Here is a 19,020-nt window from a genome sequence, read left to right as displayed (position 1 = left end):
CCACAGTCAAATGACCGAAACAAGTTAATAGATAATCTCAGCGAAATCTTCACCATGCAAACCCATTATGGTGTTCATTATATACACAAACAACTCTATTTACAGCTGAGACACATTTGTATATTTGGACTTGTAATCAAGTACTTTTAACATTATTTTCCCATTATGCTACCATGGCAACTTCCATGTTATTTGTCCAGCTATACATTCTTTTTTCCAGCTATCAACTGAGATATCAAGAGACTATAGAAGCATTCTGTGCATGTATATATATATATATACATATATATATATACATATATATATATACATATATATATACATATATATATATATATATATATATATATATATATATATATATATATATATATATATATATATATATATATATACATACATATATATATATATACACACACACACACACATATATATATATATATATATATATATATATATATATATATATATATATTTATATACATACATATTTATATCTAATTGTTTGCAGTACACCTCACCACGTGGGGATAATCGAAATACCTCCCATATAGTTATTATATCTATCTATCTATCTATGTATCTATATATATATATATATATATATATATATATATATATATATATATATATATATATATACATGTATATATGCATGTATATATATATATATATATATATATGTGGGGGGGTGTATATGTATATGTACATGTTTAGATATATTGAGATAGATAGATAGATAGATAGATAGATAGATAGATAGATAGATAGATGGATTGATAGAGATATATCAGTATAAATTTACACATATTCATATGCATAAATGCATGTGTGTGTGTGTGTGTGTGTGTGTGTGTGTGTGTATACATATGCTAGCATGGAAAGCGGACGTTTGCGCATACAGAAATTGTAATATGGTAAACAATTAGGAAATATGATGTGCGATTATTGTATAAACAGCTTATTGTGCTTGTGTCTAATATGTCATCAATGTCATGTAACATATTTATTGAATAGCTCATATGTCTATTGGGCACTTATGTGCTCATGGTTAGAATCATTATTATTTACAGCTCACAATATTTCTAACAGGAATATCAGAAATTTGATCTCTCATAATGTTTATGTGTCAGGCACAATGAGTTAATCAAATTAAACATGCACACCCACGTCTTTATGTATGCATGTATGTATGCATGTATATATATATATATACATATATATAGATATAGATAGATACATAGATACATAGATACATACATACATATATACATATATATGTATGTATGTATGTATTTATGTATGTACCTATCTATCTATCTATCTATATATCATCATCATCATCATCATCGTTTAACGTCCGCTTTCCAAGAAGGCTGCACTAGGCTCCAATCTGATCTGGCAAAGTTTCTACAGCTGGATGCCCTTCCTAATGCCAACCACTCCGAGAGTGTAATGGGTGCTTTTTATATGCCACTGGCATGGGAGCCAGTCAGGTGGCACTGGCAACAATCACTCTCAAATTGTGCCACTGGCACGTTTGCCAATCAGGTGGTACTGTCATCAGCCACGACAACGATTTCACTTGCCTCAACAGATCTTCGCAAACACAGTTTATTGGCCAATGATTGAAGGGTACTCTTAAATGGGCTGGTTATGCTGCACTAGCATAGGTCGAGGATATGGTCTCACTTGGATTGCCAGGTCTTCTCAAGCACAGCATATCTCCAAAGGTCTCAGTCACTTGTCATTGCCTCAGTGAGGCCCAGTGTTCGAAGGTCATGTATGTATGTACATATATATATATATATATATATATATATATATATATATATATATTTATTTATATAAGGGCATTACTATACAATAATGCCTCACGCTATGAGGGACTCTAAGGTCAGACTACCATAAAAAACACATTTTTGAATTTGGTCAGTCAGGTCCATCGCCTGGGATGTGGGAGTTTCTGAGTTCATTATCAGGCAGACAGTGCATGAAGACATTCGGTATTCCTCATACAAGATGAGAAAGAGCCAATTTCTATCCCAAGCCATCAAAGACAAGAGGAAAGACTGTGCTATGAAGCTTTCGAACAAACTCAAGCATCCCCTCCAGCTGCACATTCTTTGGCTTTTTCAGAGGAGAAAAATTTCTACCAGGATCAGATGGTGAACACAAAGTACAACCGTTGGCTTGCCATGCCCTCAAAAAATGTACCAAAAGTGATAAAAATCAAATGTCCAGTCAACATCATGGTGTTTGGAGTGATCACTCGTGATGGTGATGTTATGCTTCCACTCATCTTCTTCCCACACTCAACATGGAAGCCTACATCAAGTGCCTGGAGGAGGTGGTGCTGCCCTGGGTCAAAAGGGTGGCTGCTGGAAGACCCTATATCTGGCAACAGGACTCTACATCATGCCACACAAGCAGGGAGACTCTGTCATGGCTGTCAGATAATTTCTGCGACCACATTACCCCTAACATCTGGCCACCTAACTCCCCAGACTGCAACCCCCTTGATTACAATACCCTTAAAACCAGAAACTTTACAACATCCTCTCATATGTAAATATTTTCTTCAATGGTTTGTTTTTGTGTATGTATACAGATCCTATTTGAAAGCTGATAAAATGTGAGAGTCTTGTGGAAGACAAACATAGATTTACTTTATTATGGCTACGTTGTAATTGTTACATTATAAGCCTACTGATAATATCCATTTTTTGTGTCAATACTTTATACATCTAAACCAAATGAATGCTTATATTGATATTTTAAAAATCCTTTACATACAGCTACAAAAATTAATTGTTTTAGATTGCAGAGGAATTTAAGTCTGGAAAACATATGTTCAGCAAAGTTTATCAGGTGTCAGACAAAACTATTTTAATTACTCCATACACACATGAATGTGTGTGTGTGAGAGAGAGAGAGAGAGAAGAGAGAGAGAGAGAGAGAGAGAGAGAGAGAGAGAGAGAGAGAGAGAGAAGGAATGAGTAAATATATTATATCACGTTTCCAGAGCAAAATTTTGGAAAACAAATTTTTTCAAACTTCCAGCTTTTTCAAGTTTTCAATATTTAAATGAAAATATCAAATGTTGAGGTGAAAATTTTAAGTTGAAATTAACAACAACAACAACAATAACAACAACAATAGTAATAATAATCCTTTCTATTATGGGCACCAGGCCTGAAATTTTTGCATTGGGCACTACCAACAGCACTGAATCCCAGGGCTTGTCTGGTACTTATTTCATAAGACCCCAAAAGGATAAAAAGCAAAGTTGACCTCAGCAGAATTTGAACTCAGCATAATAATAACAACAAGAGCACACAGAGAACTCAAACCTCTGCCAAGGCAACATCAATGACCTCTCAACGATTAGCCAGAGATGATTTTTAAAATGAGAATATCTGAAATAAACTCGACTTCTTTCACAAGAGAGAATACTAAAAATGAACCTGACTGCTCTCAATAATTAAGTAAAAAAAAAAAATAAAATCGGAAAAATAATCCAGAATCCTTGTTCAATACCGAGATCAATCCCAAAATCTAATCAGTTTGTGCCAGTCACGTGGCCAAACATCCCTGAAAATTTCATCCGAATCCATCCAGCAGTTCTTGAGATATCTTCTCCATGGACAAACAAACAAACAAACAAACACGACTGAAAACAATACCTCCGCCTTCGCTAAGGCAGAGGTAATGATGATGATGAGGAGGATGATGATGATGAGGATGATGATGATGAGGATGATGATGATGATGAGGATGATGATGATGATGAGGATGATGATTTCCTTTGGATTTGGATAATTCACCTCTGGAAACATAGGTGTTTCGTTCAACATCTTTAAGCAACCCATACTCAAGGACCCTTTGAGTGCGAGGGGCTACTCCACCTGAAAAAATTCTAACTGGGCCCCACCTGCAAGGTCATGCGCTATTTATCTTGATACGAGATCACCATGTCATGCACATATGGTTGTGATGCATGTGCCTCATGTACCTTTATCAGACGGGTAGTCATAACGGGTATATTGGGCTTTGTATATTTTACCCCAGTGTCACTTTGATGGCATGCACTGCTCTCTCACTCAATAATAATAATAATAATAATAATGTTTTCTACAATAGACACAAGGCCAGCAATTTCAGAGCAGGGGTGGGGTAAGTCGATTGCATCAACTCCAGTGTTCAAGTGTTTCTTATTTTATTGATCCCAAAAGGATGAAAGGCAAAGTTGGCCTCAGCAGAATTTGAACTCAGTACATAAAGTGGGACAAAATTCCATCAAATATTTTTGCCTGGCATGCTAACCATTCTGCCAGCTCGCTGCCTTTGCAATAATAACAATAACGGTGGCTTCAAATTTTGATACTGGACCAGCAATTTTGGGGGTGGGGGTACTCAATTAGGTTGACCCCCAATGCTCAATAGGTGCTTATTTTAATGACCCCTGAAAGGATGAAAGGTAAAGTTTACCTCGGTGGAATGCCTGGCATGCTAACAATTCTGCCTTAATAATAATAATAATAATAATAACAACAACAACAACAACAACAACAACAACAACAATAATAATAATACTAATAATAATAGTAATAATAATAATAATAATAACAATAATGATAATAATAATCCTAAAAGCACAAGGCCTGAAATTTGTAGGGAGGAGAGTAATCGATTTTCATCGATCTCAGTGTTTCACTGGTACTTATTTTATAGACCTCAAAAAGATGAAGGGTAAAGTCGACCTTGGTGGAATTTGAACTCATAACAAGAAGATGGACGAAATGCCGTTAAGCATTTCACCTGACGTGCTGACGATTGTGCCAGCTCGCTGCCTAATAATAATAATAATAAATAAGAAGAAGCCTTTCTACTGGAAGCACACAAGGCCCCAAATTTGGGGAAAGGGATTAAATCAATCACATTGACCCCAGTGCGTAACTGGTACTTATTTAATAGACCCCCCGAAAGGATGAAAGACAAAGTCGACGGCGGCGGAATTTGAACTCAGAACGTAGCGGCAGACAGAATACCTATTTCGTTATTGCCCACAAGGGGCGAAACATAGAGGGAACAAACAACAACAGACGAACGGATTAAGTCGATTACATCAACCCCAGTGCGTAACTGGTACTTAATTTATCGACCCCGAAAGGATGAAAGGCAAAGTCGACCTCGGCGGAATTTGAACTCAGAACGTAACGGCAGACGAAATACCGCTAAGCATTTCGCCCGGCGTGCTAACGATTCTGCCAGCTCGCCGCATAACAACAACAACAACAACAACAACATCGATAATAATAAACAATAATATCAAGACGTGAAATAAACATTTTGTCAATAAAATTCATGCGTGATCAAATTAATTATTATTACTATTTTCGGTTTTGTTTTAGAATACCCAAATTTAACAAAATAAAAAAAATAATAATTTTCTCAACTCATTATGGATTCAAAATAGCCACTGTTCTTCTTTTACATACATAGTTTGCTCGATATAATTTTAAAACAGATGCATTTTTAGATTTGGCTGTTATATAAATAGCATTGTCATTCCTTCCCTCCGTTTTTCTTCACATTTTCCTAACCCTATCCCCCACCTCACACACACACACACGTACGTACGCATGCATGCATGCATACATACAGACACAGAGCGAGACACACACTCACACACACACACACACACACACACACACACACACCCTACTAGTTTATCTTAGTTTTGATAGTTGGTAACTGTTTATGTATATTCTCTACCAGCTGGTAAGAAGAACAAGAAAGTAAAAAAAGGGATGCGAAGAGAAACAGAAACAAGTTGAATAAGATAATAACAAATTGTAATATTAACCTACCTCTGTTGCTTTACTTTGCAAAAAACAACTAATTTTTGCCTCTCACAGGAACATGTTTACCAGCTAAATTCTCTTGGAGTCCTGTCGATATAAATTTTTATAGCTACAGAAAGAATTCGTGAAAGTGTGTGAGTAAAAGTGTGTCTGCCTGTACCACATTAATATTATATTTGCACATTAGTACAGACAAAAAAGAAGAAAATAAAACTCATTTGAGTAGGGGGAATGACGATGAGGTCCTTGTGATATTCAGTTTATTTTCTAAGAGTACGTGTATAATTGTGTGTTTGGGTGTGTTTGCGAACGAGTGTCTTTACTTTTTTATCTGTTTAAGTGTGTATATTGTTTATCTGCGTGTGTATGTGTGAAATTTGGAGTATATTGGACTGCTAGCGATGTAGCAGGAATGCTTTTGAGATAACTTGCATGAATAGGTGTGACTGTAGATGAAGCGGACATCAGAATTATAACAACTTCCAGTTCGTGTGTTTGATGTAGGTACATCGAAGTATGAATACAACTGTCTGTCAATTTATTATGAATGGAGAGATGATACGAGAGCAAAGAAGTTGTGTGTGTAATTATGTGTGCATTTTTGTGTGTGTGTATGTATGGATGGATGGTTGGCTGTGTATGTATGTATGTATGTATGTGTATATACACACACATACACATTTTATGTGTGAGTGAGGTGTGTATACACATACATATATGCACTTATCTATGTTATGTGCATGATGACATACACATGATATATATACATGTATATATATATTGAGAGAGAGAGAGATACATACATACATGCATACACATATCATCATCGTTTAACATGTTTTCCATGCTGGCATGGGTTGGATGGCTTGACAGTAACTGGTAAAGCCAGGGGCTGCACCAGGGGCTGCACCAGGTTCTATAATCTGTTTTAACTTGGTTTCTACAGCTAGATGCCCTTCCTAACACCAACTCCACAGAGTGTATTGGGTGCTTTTTACGTGGTACCAGAATCAGCATTCTTTATGTGAGACCAGCACCAACATCATCGCTTTTTTGTGTGGCACCTTTGGTTTTAGAATATTAATTCTGTTGTGGCAGGTGGGTTTTCTTGAATACAGCAATGTGCCACATATTTTGGTCCTCGGTCACTTTCGTATGGCTCGGCGTTTTGAAATCAGCCTTCGATATTTTGTCCTACATCATCCTGGGTCTCCCTCTTCCACAGATTCCTTCTACTTTAAGTAATTGGCACTTCTTTATGCTACTGTCCTCATTCAACTGCATTATGTGGCCAATCTAAGTGCAGTGGCTTCTCTTGTACACAGCATATAATTCCTCTTATTCTTAACTTTTCTTTCAATATACTAGTGCTCCGTCACACATGTACACTGATGTTGCTCATCCAGCAGAGCATATCAGCTTCATTCCTCTAGTCTTTGCATGTCCTCTGCATTCAGGACTAACATCTCACTATCACATAGCATTGTAGTTTGTACACATGCATCATACAATCTTCTTTTCACTCAGAGCAAGAGAAACCTTTGGTTGCCAACAGAGGTAAACGTTCTCAGAACTTTCTTTATCTTATTCTTAATCTAGCAATTACCCTTTCTGTGCAACCTCCTCCACTGCTAATTAGGTTACCTAGGTAGCAGAACTTATATAAAACTGGCTGACAACCTCTGGGACATTTGATGAAATCAGTTTCCCATGTATTTGTGGTCTTTATGGCTTCTGTACATCTTCCACGCACAAATACTACTTTCTCTGTAAACCTTCCTACTCCACTGCACCTCTTGTGTGTGCATAGCTTGCACAGAATACCCTAATTGGAATTTTTGCCTACACCCTTCCTACATATCGAGCAGTGCCATTTACCAGAAGGTTGAAGAGTCCTGTCCAATTTCTTGCTTACTAGGACCTTGGTCTTTCGTAATTTAACTTTAAGACCCTGCGTTTAACTCTATTTATTGATTTACATATATATCATCATCATCATCATCATCATCGTTTAACGTCCGCTTTCCATGCTAGCATGGGTTGGACAATTTGACTGAGGACTGGCGAACCAGATGGCTGCACCAGGTTCCAATCTGATCTGGCAGAGTTTCTACAGCTGGATGCCCTTCCTAACGCCAACCACTCCGAGAGTGTAGTGGGTGCTTTTATGTGCCACCGGCATGAAGACCAGTCAGGTGGTACTGGCAATGGCCACGCTCAAAATGGTGTATTTTACGCGCTGCCTGCACTTATATATATAAATATATATATGATGGGCTTCTTTCAGTTTCTGTCTACCAAATCCACTCACAAGGCTTTGGTTGGTCTGAGGCTATAGTAGAAGACACATGCCTAAGGTGCCACGCAGTGAGACTGAAGCCAGAACCATGTGGTTGGTAAGCAAGCTTCTTACCACACAGCCACTTCTGCACCTATTTAAATATATAAAAACATTCTGAGCTTTTGTAAGAAACTTGAAATTATAACAGTGAGTAATAGCAGCATTTGTCATGCCATCTGATTCTGATTACACTGCATAAGCACCATCTATCAGTACACACGAAAAAATTTGTATTCACATTCACGATCAGTCGTCTTTTCATGTATTTAGAACATTAAGCATAGTATGGGTAGCTTAGTATGAGTTCATTTTCTTCCTCTCTGTTAGGAGAGACAAGCACTTAGTAGCCACAGGAATGGTTGTGTGGTTAGAAAGCTTGCTTCCCAGCCACATTGTGTTGAGTTCAGTCCCTCTCCGTGGCACCTTGGGCAAGTGTCTTCTGCTATAGCCTCAGGCTGACCAAAGCATTGTAATTAACCCATTACCTCCCATACTTCTATTAACTGGAATTTTTCTAATGAAACTTTGATTTCTAGCATAAAACAACCTTAGAAACATGCTGGAATGATCAAAATAACATTTCAAAATAACATTTTAAATAGAAATAAGCAAGATATTGGGTGAAAAATTAGCAAACCTCATTTGAATATCAGAGAAATATACCTAGTAGATATAGCAAAAAGGTTAGATATGTGTAAATATTGACAGATAATTACGAAATTTGTAATTTTTAAGTGATCTTATATGAGATCACTGGTAGGTAATGGATTAAATTTGGAAGGCAGAAGTTTCCATTGTGTGTGTAAATGTGTAAGTGCTTGTGCCTCCTAAGACTAGTCTGCTTGGTAGATACAACACTGATGGATCCAAGTTGGTTCAAGAATTTACAGCATTTTACTCATAAAAATATAGTTGCAGGGAACAAGAGATTAAGCTGCAATGTTGGCTTCAAACTAAAGGAGATTGAGAATATGGAATAGCAGGGTATCAAATCGATCACAAGAGCTTTAAGCAATACCTTAACCTCTTGGTGATGTGTCTCAGAGAAGGTACATGGCCCAGTGGTTAGGGCATGGCATTCACAATCATGACATTCTGGTTTCAGCTCCCAGATCAGCTGCACATTGCACTCTTCAGCAAAACACTTCATTTCATATTGCTTCACTTCACTCAGCTGCAAATGGGTAAACTTGTAATTGATTACAATGCAAAGGCAAGATGGTGACTCAGGTCTTTGGCAATACCCTTAAAACCAGGAACTCTTCAGCAACCGCTTATATATATATATATATATATATATATATATATATATATATATATATATATATCCCACGTATTCTCCTCTCAGATTCACCCATTTATTGCAGTGGTCCTTCAGTTTTTCTAAACCCTGTAAAACAACCTGGAAGGTTGGGCCTCCACCCAGGCCCTTCACGATACTCTTACATGCAGGAACTTTTCAGCATCTCCTAATATGTCACATGATCTCCTTTGCCTAACCTCATATTGTTCAGAATTTGAGGAAGAGTTAAAAAAAAAAATGACAGATGTGAGGTATTTAAGAAGCGTTTCTTCTTAAACGTTAATGAATGAGAAGGTCAGGATATTATCAGAAGAGCATTTCAATAAACCTTATATGTCTAAATATACTGAATACATTTTTGTTGTTGTAGTTTTTTTCTCTTTTGAATATTTGCTGCTGAAATGGGAATGCATATTATATGCCTATGCATCTTATATATGTCATCAAATACACACGCACACACACACACACTCACTCACTCACTCACACACACACACACGTATGTATGTATGTATGTGTGTGTGTATACATATATATATATATATGTTTATGTATATTATACTGCATTATATTATATTAATCAAGATGCTGAGATAGCAAGTCTGTGTGGACAAGTTTTAAGCAGATTTATATATATTTGTGGTTTTATTAAACATAAATTTAGTCTCACTATCCAAATAGACTCCATGATTAAATCACCGGGCCTTCTCTCTCTCTCTCACTGCTTCTCCCCCCCCCCTCTCTGCTTGTCCCTCTCTCTCACTGCTTCTCCCCCCCCCTCTCTGCTTGTCCCTCTCTCTCCCTTTCTCTCTTTGTCTTTCTTGCTATTTCTCTCTTTCTTTCTTTCTTTCTTCCCAGAATGAACTGAAGAGCAGCTTGACTTGATTCAGATAGTCTCTACTCGACCATCACAAAGGTTTACTTCCACCTTTCCAACAAATACTATTGGTAACAGCTACATATAAAAAGATGTGTTCAACAACAGGCATTACCTTTATTCATTTATGCTGATAGAATATATTATTAATTCCCTAACAGACTATGGCAGCAGAAATACAGGTAAATTGCAAATAAAGCATTCAGTAAATAACATATTTTGCCTTTAGTGTAACTAGAGTGTGTGCCGCCCAGGGTGGCATTTCAGTTTTCCACCCCTGGCCCCCACAATAAAAACATGTTGCCTACAGCAGACCCAAAAGTGGTGCTGCCCCCATGAAAGTGCCACCCAGGGTGTACAACCCCCTCTGACCTCTTCTAGCTGCACTAGTGTATTTTGCTTCACTGTGAAAGCAGGTGTTGTAGTGAAACCTCTGAACAATTCAGTTTTACCTGCCTGTTAACAGCTCATTAATCTCTGCAGAATGGTCTGAAGAACAATGTGTGTGTGTGTGTGTGTGCGTGTTTGTGTGTATGTGTGTATGTGTATGTGTGTGTGTTTGTGTCTGTGTTTGTTGCCTTCAGCACTTGACGGCCACTGCTGGTTTTTGTTATGTCACTGTAACTTAGTGGTCCAGCCAAAGGAAACTGTCAAACTAATTACCATACTTAGATAATTAGCTCTAGAGCCTAATTAAATTCTTCAAAATGCTTCCCAAAATGAATGCATCAAATGACTGAAACATGCAGAAGAATATTCATATGTATATATATCTTCTTTGTAGTTTCAGCTCAAAGCCATAGACATGCTGATGCACCACCATTTTGCTACACTGTTATTACTGAGAGCCTCCTCCAATATGTAATATATGTACTGCTGTAGTACACGTTCCACATACATTCCTGCAAAAAATGTTTTCTTTACGTGCTATAAAGGCAGAAGTAAATCTGCCTACAACTCAGTCGCGTGCCTGTGTTTCGCTTATTTTTGTGTGTTTTACTACATAAAATTCACCAACTACCTACCCTGAGTAATTACTGATGGCACATGCCTGATACAATTATATGCAAAAGGCATCTTTCACTTTCCCTCTACCAGATCCACTCACAAGGCTTTGGTTGGTCCAGGGTTATAGTATAAGAAACTTGCTCAAGGTGTCATGCAGTGAAACTGAACATTTAACCATATGGTTGTTAAGAAAACTTGAGCCAACATGCCTGAGCCAATATGTAATCTTCTTTTCTACTCTAGGCACAAGGCTCAAAATTTTGGGGGAGGGGACCAACCGATTAGATCGACCCCAGTAAGCAGCTGGTACTTAATTCATCGACCCCAAAAGGATGAAAGGTAAAGTGGACCTCGGCGGAATTTGAACTCAGAATATAATGGCAGACGAAATACCGCTAAGCATTTCACCCGGCGTGCTAACGGTTCTGCCAGCTCGCCATGTTGCCAATATGTAACATTAAAGAAACAATACTTAAGTCTGAGAAAAAGGTCTGCCTTGGCAAAAAAGAACAAAACAATGACAAGTAATAAAATGGGTAAAAATTAAGACATAATAATAATATCATTCGTCCTATTTTTTGGACTGCCATGTTGGCTTGGCGATAACCATTCATAATATCATTGTGTGAAGTGAATTCTGACAGTTTGGGGCTATTCATTACCCTCCTCTCTACTAAATACCTGGTAATTCCATTTACCATTTTTATCCTCCTTCACTTCACTTTTTGCCTTCCAACACACTTGACCTCATTTCTTCTAAAGAAAGGTTCTGCTGAAAATAACAGAATCTGCCACATTTTCTCACAGCTCAGGGAACTTATCTATTAGGAATGTTATTATTATGTCTAGTAACATTAGTCATTCTGGCAAGGAAATTTACCCTAAAGTAATTAATATAAGTAGTCTATATGAATTCACTTACCAAAGCTTCTGCTCATGTCTTAGTTGCCAATATCGTAACAGACCTTAATGATATTTCTGTGCTAGATAGGTACAGGCATGACTGTGTGGTAAAAAGCATGCTTCCCAACCACATGGTTCTGGGTTCAGTCCCCACTGTGTGGAATCTTGGGCAAGTGTCTTCTACTATAGCCTCGGGTTGACCAAAGCCTTGTGAGTTGATTTGGTAGACAGAAACTGAAAGAAGCCTGTTGTGTACATATATGTGTGTGTGTGTGTGTGTGTGTAAACAATGATGATGATGATGATATATATATATATATATGTATGTGTGGAGGCACAATGGCCCAGTGGTTAGGGCAGTGGACTTGCGGTCGGAGGATCGCGGTTTCGGTTCCCAGACCGGGTATTGTGTGTGTTTATTGAGTGAAAACACCTAAAGCACCACGAGGTTCTGGCAGGGGATGGTGGTGACCCCTGTTGTACTCTTTCACCCCCAACTTTCTCTCACTCTTTCTTCCTGTTTCTTGAGTAATGCTGCGATGGACTGGCGTCCTGTCCAGCTGGGGGGGGGGGGGGACATACGCCATAGAAACGGGAAAACTGGGCCCATGAGCCTGGCTAGGCTTTAAAAGGGTGCATAAATAAAAAAAAATATGTATGTATGTATGTATGTATATATATTTATGTGTGTGTCTTTCTGTCTGTGTTTGTCTGTCCACGACTGCTTGAGAAACAGTGTTGGTGTGTTTGTGTCCCTGTAACTTAGCAGTTCAGCAAAAGAGACTGACAGAATAAGTACCAGGCTTTAAAAAAATAAATCCTGGGGTCGATTCATTCGACTAACAATAATTCAAAGTGGTGCTCCAGCATGGCCACAGTTTAAGGACTAAAACAAGTAGGAGATAAAAGATTAACGATTAAAGATAGGTAGGAGATATTTTTAACAAACAACCGAATATTGCTCTTTAAAATGGTGATTTATACAATAAATTTTTAGACATAAGGAATAACAATAATAATTCTTTCTAATTTTGGCACAAGGCCAGCAATTTTGGGTGGAGAAGGCAAGGTGTTTACATACAAGCTGATGCTTAACAAGTATTTATTTTATTGACCTGAAAGTATGAAAAATAAACATTGACCGTAACAGAATTTGAATTCAGCACATAACGAACTGGAAGGAATACGTAAAACATTTTTTTATGACACTCTAACTATTCTACCAGCTCTCTATCTTTCACAATAATAACAGTAATAATAATAGTAATAATAATAATAATGATGATGATGATGATGATGATGATGATAATAATAATAAAAATAAAAGCTAATAAACCGGATATTATTATAAAAGATCAGACAAAGATGTGTTTATTAATTGTCTTGAGTATTCCTTGCGATCATAATATAGCAGCGAAAGAATTTGACAAGATCAGTAAATATAAAGACTTGCTAATAGAAATTGAGAAAATGTGGCACCTCAAGGCGACTACCGTACCAGTGATTGTAGGATCTCTAAGAATGATAAAAAAAAAAAGGTACTGAAACCTATTTGAAAATGATACCAGGCTTACTATCCCTGCAGGAAGTGAAAAAAATTGTGTTAACTGGAACGACTCATGTACTGAGAAGAGAATTATCGCTGTGAAAACAACTTCCATTTATGAATTTATTTATTTATCAATTTTTTTTTAAATACATATTTTACCTGTGAATTTACGTGTGTAAACTGGGAATGCATACAATGAGCTTCTCTGCCCTAGGTGTACGGAAAACACTTGATGAGAAATGGAAGAAAATTTGAAGAAAGAAGAAAAAAAACAACATAATAATAATAATAATAATAATAATAATAATAATAATAATAATAAGAAGAAGAAGAAGAAGAAGAAGAAGAAGAAGAAGAAGAATATTAATAATAATGATGATGATAATCCTTTCTACTAAAGGCACAAGGCCTGAAATTTGGGGGAGGAGGATAGTCGATTACATCGACCCCATCACTCAACTGGTACTTAATTTATCAACCCCAAAATGATGAAAGGCAAAGTCGACCTCAGTGGAATTTGAACTCAGAATGTAAAGACAAATGAAATACTGCTAAGCATTTTGTCCGGCATGCTAACAATTCTGCCAGAATAGATTTTTCTACTGTAGTCACAAGGCCTGAAATTTTGGAGAATGGGCTAGTCAATAACATTGACCCCAGTGCATGACTGGTTCTTTATTTCATCAATCCCAAAAGGATGAAAGGCAAAGTCGACACATATCAAATTTTGGCACAAGGCCAGCAATTTTACAGGAGCGGCTAAGTCTATTACATCACCCCCAGTATTTGTCTGGTGCTTATTTTATTGACCCTGAAAGGATAAAAGGTAAAGCTGACATTGATGGGATTTGAGCTTAGAACATAAACAGCCAGAAGAAATGCCACTAAACATTTTCCCCAATGCAATAGTGATTCAGTCAGTACACCATCTTTGTCAGCTTGCCAATAATAGCAGCAGCAGCAGTAGCAGCAGCAGCAGCAGTGGTGGTAGTGGTGGTGGTGGTGGTGGTGGTGGTGGTGGTGGTGGTGGTGGTAGTAATAGTAGTAGTAGTAGTTGTAGTAGTAGCAGCAGCATATATCAGTGAACACTAGTAAACATTTAACTTAGTAAAATAACTTTGGCATTGATTGGAACAAGCTGAATGTAATAGTGTTGATAAAGGAAATTAAGTCTGTAGCTCAAATGACGGATAAGTGGCTTGAAATATATGGTTGTTGAGATTTCGTACCACTTATTGCATGGTATATGACTTGTAGGTGTGGGCATGGATGGCTGTGTGATTAAGAAGAAGTTTTCTTTGCAACCATGCAATTTCAAGTTCAGTCCCGCTGTGCTCCACCTTGGACAAATGTCTTCTGCTATAGCTCCAGGCCAACCCATGCCTATGTGAGTGAATTTGGTAGGCTGAAACTGTGTAGAAGCCTGCTGTATATGCATGTACTGGAAAGTTCCTTTTACAGGGCTTCGAAAAACTGAAGGACCGTAGCAATAAGTGTGTTAATGTTGAATAAAAGCATAATTACCTGATCCTCCTGTACTTTCTTTTACCCAAAACCAGGAACTTTTCAGGCATGGGAGTGAGACCGCTGCTCTGGCAGTGATCCCACTCGGATGGTGCTGCTAGCGCTCCACTGGCACTGGTGCCAGTCATCAAATTTGGTTCAGTTTCGATCTCACTTGCTCCAACAGGTCTTCGCAAGCTGAATTTAGTGTCCAATGAAAGAAGGTTGACATGGGTGCCAGTCATCGAATTTGGTTCAAGTTCGATATATATATACATATATATATATATATATATATATATATATATATATATATATATGTATATATATATATATATATATGTATATATATATATATATATATATATATATATATATATATATATATATATATTTATATAAATATGTATATATATATGTATATATTTATATATATATATATATATATATATATATATATATATATATATATATATATATATATATATATATTTATTTATATATATATATATACATATACACACACATATATATATACATATATGTACACATGCACACACACACACACACACACACACACACACACACACACATTAGCATATGTTAATGCAAAGTATCCTCTAAATTTTGTGCAATAGAAGAGACAACAATGATTGGCTGAATGGATAATATGCTTAACGTGATGCCAAGAGGCTTGAGACATCTGTCATTATAGGATGAGTATCCTTGTGACCATTTTCAGAAACCGCTTCCAACAGACCCCCCAAGTGGCATTACACTTTGTTACCATTTTTATTGAGGGTCACGGTTTCTGCTTTGATGGACATTATTTCCATTATTATCGTCTGTTTCTTCGTTTCTTTGATCTTAAATTACTTTGATTGAGATTCGTGATTTTCAGTTTGATTTAGTGCGGTGATTATTTTTGTGAGTAAATGCGATATCTTTTGATATCAGCATGGCTGTGAGGCAAGAAGCTTGCATCCCAACCATATGGTTCCGGGTTCAGTCCCACTGCATGGCAACTTGGGCAAGTGTCTTCTGCTATAGCCACAGGTCGACCAAAGCCTTGTGACTGGATTTGGTAGACAGAAACTAAAAGTAGCCCATCATATATACATATATATATATATATATATATATATATATATATATATATATTGCTTCCCAACCACATGGTTCCGGGTTCAGTCCCACTGCATGGCAACTTGGGCAAGTGTCTTCTGCTATAGCCACAGGTCGACCAAAGCCTTGTGAGTGGATTTGGTAGACAGAAACTAAAAGTAGCCCATCATATATACATATATATATGTATATATATATTGCTTCCCAATCACATGGTTCCGGGTTCAGTCCCACTGCAGGGCAACTTGGGCAAGTGTCTTCTGCTATAGCCACAGGTCGACCAAAGCCTTGTGACTGGATTTGGTAGACAGAAACTAAAAGTAGCCCATCATATATACATATATATATGTATATATATATTGCTTCCTAACCACATGGTTCCGGGTTCAGTCCCACTGCAGGGCAACTTGGGCAAGTGTCTTCTGCTATAGCCACAGGTCGACCAAAGCCTTGTGACTGGATTTGGTAGATGGAAACTAAAAGTAGCCAGTCATATATACATATATATATATATATATATATATATATATATATATATATATATATATATATATTGCTTCCCAACCACATGGTTCCAGGTTCAGTCCCACTGCGTGGTACCTTGGGTAAGTGTCTTCTGCTATAGTCTTGGGCCAGCCAAAACCTTGTGAGTGGATTTGGTAGACGGAAACTGAAAGAAGCCAATCATATATCTATACACACACACACACACACACACATTTATATACGTGTGTGTATGTCTTTGTGTCTGTGTTTGTCTACCCATCACTGCTTGACAACCGGTGCTGGTGTGTTTACAATCCCAGTAACTTAGCGGTTCAGCAAAAGAGGCTGATAGAATAAGTACTAGGCTTAAGATATAAGTCCTCAGGTTGATTTGTTCGACTTAAAATCCCTTCAAGATGATGCTCCAGCATGGACGCAGTCAAATGACTGAATTAACTAAAAGAATATAAGAATAGCAATGTTTAAATGATAGCACCGCCTTTAGTCAAGCACCGCCTTTAGTCAAGCGCCGCCTTTAGTCAAGCGCCGCCTTTAGTCAAGCACCGCCTTTAGTCAAGCACCGTCTTTAGTCAAACTAATCGATCCCACCTCCGCAGGACTTATGTATATGTATATGCATATATATATGTATATCAGTGTGTGTGATTTTGTGCATGTGTTTGTCCCCCACAACAGCTTGACAGCCAGTGCTGGTTCGTTTACATCCCTGTAACTTAGCAGGTCAGCAAAAGAGTCTGATAGAAGAAGTACCAGGTTTTAAACAAAACATAATAAGTACTAAAGATTCTTCGAAGTGGTGCTCCAGCATGGCCACAGTCTAATGACCGAAACAAGTAAAAAGATAGTGTAAGTTAGTCGTGAGGAGAATTTTAGAGACGTATGTTCTATTATGTGTTTCCATAAATAAAAAAAGTTGAGAGATGTGGCAGTGGCAGGAGTGGGGGTGGGGGGGAGGGCTGAAATACTTCACTGGTATTTTTAGAGTGGTGAGGTAGTGGGGCGGCAGGGGGATGGTGCCTGTCAGTTTGCGAACTTCTGATAAAGTGGACAAACAGACATAGGGTCTAGTGTCACAGCGAATCTAAGAATATGTTCAGCGAGCTTATAATTGTAACATTGTTTACAGCTTTAATACACATGCACACACACACACACACACACACACACACACACACAACATCATCATCATCATTTAGCAACTGTTTTCCATGCTGGCATGAGTAGGGTTTTATATATATATATATAAGTATATATATATATATATATATATATATATATATATATATATATATATGTATGTATGTATGTATGTATGTATGTATGTATGTATGTATGTATGTATGTATATATATATATATATATATATATATATATATGTATGTATGTATGTATGTATGTATGTATATATATATATATATATATATATATATATATATACAGTGGCTGTGTGGTAAGTAGCTTGCTAACCAACCACATGGTTCTGGGTTCAGTCCCACTACGTGGCACCTTGGGCAAGTGTCTTCTACTATAGCCTTGTTTCAGTCATTCGACTGCGGCCATGCTGGAGCACTGCCTTTAGTTGAGCAAATTGACCCCAGGACTTATTCTTTGTAAGCCTAGTACTTATTCTATCGGTTTCTTTTTGCTGAACCGCTAAGTTACGGGGATGTAAACACACCAGCATCGGTTGTCAAGCGATGTTGGGGGGGGGGGGTACAAACACAGACACACAAACATACACACACACATATATATATATATACATATATACGACGGGCTTCTTTCAGTTTCCATCTACCAAATCCACTCACAAGGCTTTGGTCGGCCTGAGGCTATAGTAGAAGACACTTGCCCAAGGTGCCATGCAGTGGGACTGAACCTGGAACCATGTGGCTGGTAAGCAAGCTACTTACCACACAGCCACTCCTGCGCCTATATATATATATATATATATATATATATATATATATATATATATATATATATATTTATATATATATATATATATATATATATACATATATATATATATAT

At 37.2% G+C, this 19,020-nt stretch overlaps 1 protein-coding gene across 5 annotated transcripts in view; it reads right to left on the bottom strand.

The window, feature by feature from the left end:
* The window catches only part of LOC106869747 (soluble guanylate cyclase 88E), a 143,780-nt gene that overhangs the window by 94,788 nt on the left and 29,972 nt on the right, over positions 1-19,020 (bottom strand). For 2 of the 5 annotated variants that reach the window (XM_089354765.1, XM_014915608.3), the window contains exon 2: positions 5,877-5,957. The exons of 1 other annotated variant lie outside the window; for it this stretch is intronic. The gene's annotated coding sequence lies outside the window, so the exon portion shown is untranslated. Of the gene's footprint in view, positions 1-5,876; positions 6,484-19,020 lie in introns of those variants that run through there. 2 more of the 5 variants (XM_089354764.1, XM_014915606.3) reach the window with 2 other exon arrangements.

Source organism: Octopus bimaculoides, chromosome 7 (genome assembly GCF_046866305.1).
Source record: "Octopus bimaculoides isolate indiv1 chromosome 7, ASM4686630v1, whole genome shotgun sequence".
Taxonomy (NCBI): Eukaryota; Metazoa; Mollusca; class Cephalopoda; order Octopoda; family Octopodidae; genus Octopus; species Octopus bimaculoides.
Note: the sequence above shows the minus strand (reverse complement) of the source record. Positions and strands in the feature narration are given on the sequence as shown.